Genomic DNA, 7,050 nt, shown 5'->3' with positions numbered 1-7,050 from the left:
TGCGCACGATCTCGGGTCCTGCCTTCCTCCCTCCCACCCAGCAGACCCGATTATGGAGATTCCTGATCACTGAATGATCTCTGGAACCGAAACTACTGCGCGCAGTAGTCGGGAGACCCGTCCGTCTCGACTAGATACTAGTCTCCTACGAGATGCATTCTGCCTACCAGCGGCATGGTGAGAATCTCAGCCGGCTACCTCAAACTTACGCTCGAGGGGGATCCGCAGATGAGCTGGCAGCTCCGCTATTTATATACTTTCCTGAGACAACGAATGGCGTCACTTCGACAAAAATAAAAGAGTTTTAGTATAAGAACTCTGTTAAACTTGGCTACGTCATAGTAACCATGGTGATGAAATTACCCGTATGCCAGAACGCACCTGGGCAAGAACCGTTTGGACTCACGGTGCATCTTACATTATTTATCGAGCTCGTTTTTCTGTTTATAATGTGTATTTTAAGTCTCCAACGAGACTTAAAATACACAAAAACAACAAAATGTCCAAAAAAAACCAAACAAAACAAAAGGCTTAATGAACAATGATTCATTCGATTGAAACACCATTCATGTCAAATCATGCAAGACTGCAGACATTATTGTTTAACACACTGTGGACCGTGAAACTGTCTAAATTCCCAGTGATCCTGCCACATCTGGTATTCAAGATTTGATGAAACAAGACTTAAAATACACATTATAAGCAGAAAAACGAGCTCGATAAATAATGTAAGATGCACCGTGAGTCCAAACGGTTCTTGCCCAGGTGCGTTCTGGCATACGGGTAATTTCATCACCATGGTTACTATGACGTAGCCAAGTTTAACAGAGTTCTTATACTAAAACTCTTTTATTTTTGTCGAAGTGACGCCATTCGTTGTCTCAGGAAAGTATATAAATAGCGGAGCTGCCAGCTCATCTGCGGATCCCCCTCGAGCGTAAGTTTGAGGTAGCCGGCTGAGATTCTCACCATGCCGCTGGTAGGCAGAATGCATCTCGTAGGAGACTAGTATCTAGTCGAGACGGACGGGTCTCCCGACTACTGCGCGCAGTAGTTTCGGTTCCAGAGATCATTCAGTGATCAGGAATCTCCATAATCGGGTCTGCTGGGTGGGAGGGAGGAAGGCAGGACCCGAGATCGTGCGCACGGGCGGACGGGAGGGCGGATGGGAGGGTGGGCGGTAGGGCGGACGGGAGGGAGGAAGCCAAAACCTAAACAAAATGTCCAAAAAAAAAAAAAAAAAAAAAAAGGCTTAACGAACAATGATTCATTACGTCTCAGTAACTGCTGAATCTGAACACTTTTCAGAAGCGTGTGTCTGTCAAAAGAGAAAATCTTGCAGGAAATCTTGAAAATCTTTTGTCAAGATTTCCTGCAGTGTGTTCATATCACACATGCCCACACTTCTCTGTCATGCATCACACACACACACACACAGACGGCATCGCTGGTCGTGTGCTAAAAGCATGCGAGGAGCAGCTCGCCGGGGTCTTTACGGACATCTTCAACCTGTCCCTTCCCCAAGCAGCTGTGCCAACATGCTTCAAAACCACCTCCATTGTACCAGTCCCAAAACACTCCAGCCCAACATGCCTGAATGACTACCGCCCAGTTGCACTCACACCCATTGTCATGAAGTGCTTGGAGCGGCTGGTTCTGTCACACCTGAAGAGCTACCTCCCACCCACACCGGACCCACATCAGTTTGCCTACCGCAGCAACAGGAGTACAGAGGATGCAATTTCCACAGCACTGCACTCTGTCCTCCCACACTTGGACAATAACAACACATATGCACGGATGCTGTTTGTGGGCTTCAGCTCAGCATTCAACACCGTCAGACCCTCCAAGTTAATCACCAAACTTGGAGATCTGGGCATCAACACCTCCCTCTGCTACCGGATCAGAGACTTCTTGACCAACAGACCTCAGCATGTTAGGTCAGGCAACATCTGTTCCTCCACCATCACACTCAACACAGGCGTACCACAGGGCTGTGTGCTGAGCCCATTCCTCTATTCCCTCTTCACCCATGACTGTAGGCCTGCACATGGATCCAGTTCCATCATCAAATTTGCTGATGACACCACAGTTATTGGCCTCATCAGCAACGACGATGAGACAGCCTACAGGGAGGAGGTACAGCACCTGGCCACACGGTGCGCAGACAACAACCTGCTCCTTAACACCAGCAAGACAAAGGAGCTCATTGTGGACTTCAGGAGGGAGAGAGGAGGCACGCATAGACACCTGTACATACCCTGTACATACTGTAAATACTGTATACCTGGCACTTACTGCTTATTGCACTTCTGGTTAGATGCCAAACTGCGTTTCGTTGCATTGTACTTGTACATGTGCAATGACAATAAAGTTGATTCTAATTTAATCTATTCTAAGTCCTCAAAAGGGAGGAAAAGAGGACTAGACCATTGAATTATGTACGTAGTCTAACCGCAGTGGGAATGAAGGACCTGCGGTAGCGCTCCTTCCTGCACTGAGGGTGTAGCAGTCTGCCGCTGAAGGAGCTGCTCAGAGCCTCCACTGTGAGAGGTGTTGTCCATGATGGATGTCAGCTTGGCTCACATCCTCCTCTCACCCACCTCCTCCTCCCGACCAGCTCATTTAGCCTCTTCCTGTCCCGGTCCGTGCTGCCCGGTCCCCAACAGACCACAGCGTAGTGAATAGCTAATACTAATTATTATTATTATTATTATTAATACTAATTGTTATTAATACTAATAACACTCATCCAGTGGGAGGAGGGATTTACTTAACTATTTTCTTCTCCATCTCTAGTCTGTGATACTAACATGTACCTCCTGTGGTGCATGTTACATTATTTAACCTAAAGAAAAACTCCAGTAAAAAAAGGCTTAATGAGCAATGATGAAACATTGCTGTCCAGGAGAAAACTCCGGAATGAAAGCTAAAAATATTCTGTCATTTTATTTTGAACGGCTTTGGCACTCAAAAATTCAAATGCATATCTTTTCTGACTCATGTCAACATTACATGTCACCAAATACTGAAGGTCTGTCAGCAATAATTCAGCAGTTGCAGCACTTGGAACATGAAAAATGATTTCAAGGCTTTAAAAACACTTCTTCTTCTATTTGACATTTGTTGCAGCTCCAGCTGTCCCGATTGAAACACCATTCATGTCAAATCATGCAAGACTGCAGACATTATTGTTTAACACACTGTGGACCGTGAAACTGTCTAAATTCCCAGTGATCCCGTACTTTTCTGCATATTGCTCATGTTCCAAAAGTGGAGACTTCCACTCAGTTGGGATTTTCGCTGCAAATTGGCGGTGAGAATAAAATCAGTGGGACAATTGGGGGTGGAGGTGGAGCAACACTCTACCTGCCACATCTGGTATTCAAGATTTGATGAAACAAGACTTAAAATACACATTATAAGCAGAAAAACGAGCTCGATAAATAATGTAAGATGCACCGTGAGTCCAAACGGTTCTTGCCCAGGTGCGTTCTGGCATACGGGTAATTTCATCACCATGGTTACTATGACGTAGCCAAGTTTAACAGAGTTCTTATACTAAAACTCTTTTATTTTTGTCGAAGTGACGCCATTCATTGTCTCAGGAAAGTATATAAATAGCGGAGCTGCCAGCTCATCTGCGGATCCCCCTCGAGCGTAAGTTTGAGGTAGCCGGCTGAGATTCTCACCATGCCGCTGGTAGGCAGAATGCATCTCGTAGGAGACTAGTATCTAGTCGAGACGGACGGGTCTCCCGACTACTGCGCGCAGTAGTTTCGGTTCCAGAGATCATTCAGTGATCAGGAATCTCCATAATCGGGTCTGCTGGGTGGGAGGGAGGAAGGCAGGACCCGAGATCGTGCGCACGGGCGGACGGGAGGGCGGATGGGAGGGTGGGCGGTAGGGCGGTAGGGCGGACGGGAGGGAGGAAGCCAAAACCTAAACAAAATGTCCAAAAAAAAAAAAAAAAAAAAAAAAAAAAAGGCTTAACGAACAATGATTCATTACGTCTCAGTAACTGCTGAATCTGAACACTTTTCAGAAGCGTGTGTCTGTCAAAAGAGAAAATCTTGCAGGAAATCTTGAAAATCTTTTGTCAAGATTTCCTGCAGTGTGTTCATATCACACATGCCCACACTTCTCTGTCATGCATCACACACACACACACACAGACGGCATCGCTGGTCGTGTGCTAAAAGCATGCGAGGAGCAGCTCGCCGGGGTCTTTACGGACATCTTCAACCTGTCCCTTCCCCAAGCAGCTGTGCCAACATGCTTCAAAACCACCTCCATTGTACCAGTCCCAAAACACTCCAGCCCAACATGCCTGAATGACTACCGCCCAGTTGCACTCACACCCATTGTCATGAAGTGCTTGGAGCGGCTGGTTCTGTCACACCTGAAGAGCTACCTCCCACCCACACCGGACCCACATCAGTTTGCCTACCGCAGCAACAGGAGTACAGAGGATGCAATTTCCACAGCACTGCACTCTGTCCTCCCACACTTGGACAATAACAACACATATGCACGGATGCTGTTTGTGGGCTTCAGCTCAGCATTCAACACCGTCAGACCCTCCAAGTTAATCACCAAACTTGGAGATCTGGGCATCAACACCTCCCTCTGCTACCGGATCAGAGACTTCTTGACCAACAGACCTCAGCATGTTAGGTCAGGCAACATCTGTTCCTCCACCATCACACTCAACACAGGCGTACCACAGGGCTGTGTGCTGAGCCCATTCCTCTATTCCCTCTTCACCCATGACTGTAGGCCTGCACATGGATCCAGTTCCATCATCAAATTTGCTGATGACACCACAGTTATTGGCCTCATCAGCAACGACGATGAGACAGCCTACAGGGAGGAGGTACAGCACCTGGCCACACGGTGCGCAGACAACAACCTGCTCCTTAACACCAGCAAGACAAAGGAGCTCATTGTGGACTTCAGGAGGGAGAGAGGAGGCACGCATAGACACCTGTACATACCCTGTACATACTGTAAATACTGTATACCTGGCACTTACTGCTTATTGCACTTCTGGTTAGATGCCAAACTGCGTTTCGTTGCATTGTACTTGTACATGTGCAATGACAATAAAGTTGATTCTAATCTAATCTATTCTAAGTCCTCAAAAGGGAGGAAAAGAGGACTAGACCATTGAATTATGTACGTAGTCTAACCGCAGTGGGAATGAAGGACCTGCGGTAGCGCTCCTTCCTGCACTGAGGGTGTAGCAGTCTGCCGCTGAAGGAGCTGCTCAGAGCCTCCACTGTGAGAGGTGTTGTCCATGATGGATGTCAGCTTGGCTCACATCCTCCTCTCACCCACCTCCTCCTCCCGATCAGCTCATTTAGCCTCTTCCTGTCCCGGTCCGTGCTGCCCGGTCCCCAACAGACCACAGCGTAGTGAATAGCTAATACTAATTATTATTATTATTATTATTATTAATACTAATTGTTATTAATACTAATAACACTCATCCAGTGGGAGGAGGGATTTACTTAACTATTTTCTTCTCCATCTCTAGTCTGTGATACTAACATGTACCTCCTGTGGTGCATGTTACATTATTTAACCTAAAGAAAAACTCCAGTAAAAAAAGGCTTAATGAGCAATGATGAAACATTGCTGTCCAGGAGAAAACTCCGGAATGAAAGCTAAAAATATTCAGTCATTTTATTTTGAACGGCTTTGGCACTCAAAAATTCAAATGCATATCTTTTCTGACTCATGTCAACATTACATGTCACCAAATACTGAAGGTCTGTCAGCAATAATTCAGCAGTTGCAGCACTTGGAACATGAAAAATGATTTCAAGGCTTTAAAAACACTTCTTCTTCTATTTGACATTTGTTGCAGCTCCAGCTGTCCCGATTGAAACACCATTCATGTCAAATCATGCAAGACTGCAGACATTATTGTTTAACACACTGTGGACCGTGAAACTGTCTAAATTCCCAGTGATCCTGCCACATCTGGTATTCAAGATTTGATGAAACAAGACTTAAAATACACATTATAAGCAGAAAAACGAGCTCGATAAATAATGTAAGATGCACCGTGAGTCCAAACGGTTCTTGCCCAGGTGCGTTCTGGCATACGGGTAATTTCATCACCATGGTTACTATGACGTAGCCAAGTTTAACAGAGTTCTTATACTAAAACTCTTTTATTTTTGTCGAAGTGACGCCATTCGTTGTCTCAGGAAAGTATATAAATAGCGGAGCTGCCAGCTCATCTGCGGATCCCCCTCGAGCGTAAGTTTGAGGTAGCCGTCTGAGATTCTCACCATGCCGCTGGTAGGCAGAATGCATCTCGTAGGAGACTAGTATCTAGTCGAGACGGACGGGTCTCCCGACTACTGCGCGCAGTAGTTTCGGTTCCAGAGATCATTCAGTGATCAGGAATCTCCATAATCGGGTCTGCTGGGTGGGAGGGAGGAAGGCAGGACCCGAGATCGTGCGCACGGGCGGACGGGAGGGCGGATGGGAGGGTGGGCGGTAGGGCGGTAGGGCGGACGGGAGGGAGGAAGCCAAAACCTAAACAAAATGTCCAAAAAAAAAAAAAAAAAAAAAAAAGGCTTAACGAACAATGATTCATTACGTCTCAGTAACTGCTGAATCTGAACACTTTTCAGAAGCGTGTGTCTGTCAAAAGAGAAAATCTTGCAGGAAATCTTGAAAATCTTTTGTCAAGATTTCCTGCAGTGTGTTCATATCACACATGCCCACACTTCTCTGTCATGCATCACACACACACACACACAGACGGCATCGCTGGTCGTGTGCTAAAAGCATGCGAGGAGCAGCTCGCCGGGGTCTTTACGGACATCTTCAACCTGTCCCTTCCCCAAGCAGCTGTGCCAACATGCTTCAAAACCACCTCCATTGTACCAGTCCCAAAACACTCCAGCCCAACATGCCTGAATGACTACCGCCCAGTTGCACTCACACCCATTGTCATGAAGTGCTTGGAGCGGCTGGTTCTGTCACACCTGAAGAGCTACCTCCCACCCACACCGGACCCACATCAGTTTG

Source organism: Scatophagus argus, chromosome 5 (assembly GCF_020382885.2).
Source record: "Scatophagus argus isolate fScaArg1 chromosome 5, fScaArg1.pri, whole genome shotgun sequence".
NCBI lineage: Eukaryota > Metazoa > Chordata > Actinopteri > Scatophagidae > Scatophagus > Scatophagus argus.
This window is presented reverse-complemented; position numbering follows the sequence as displayed.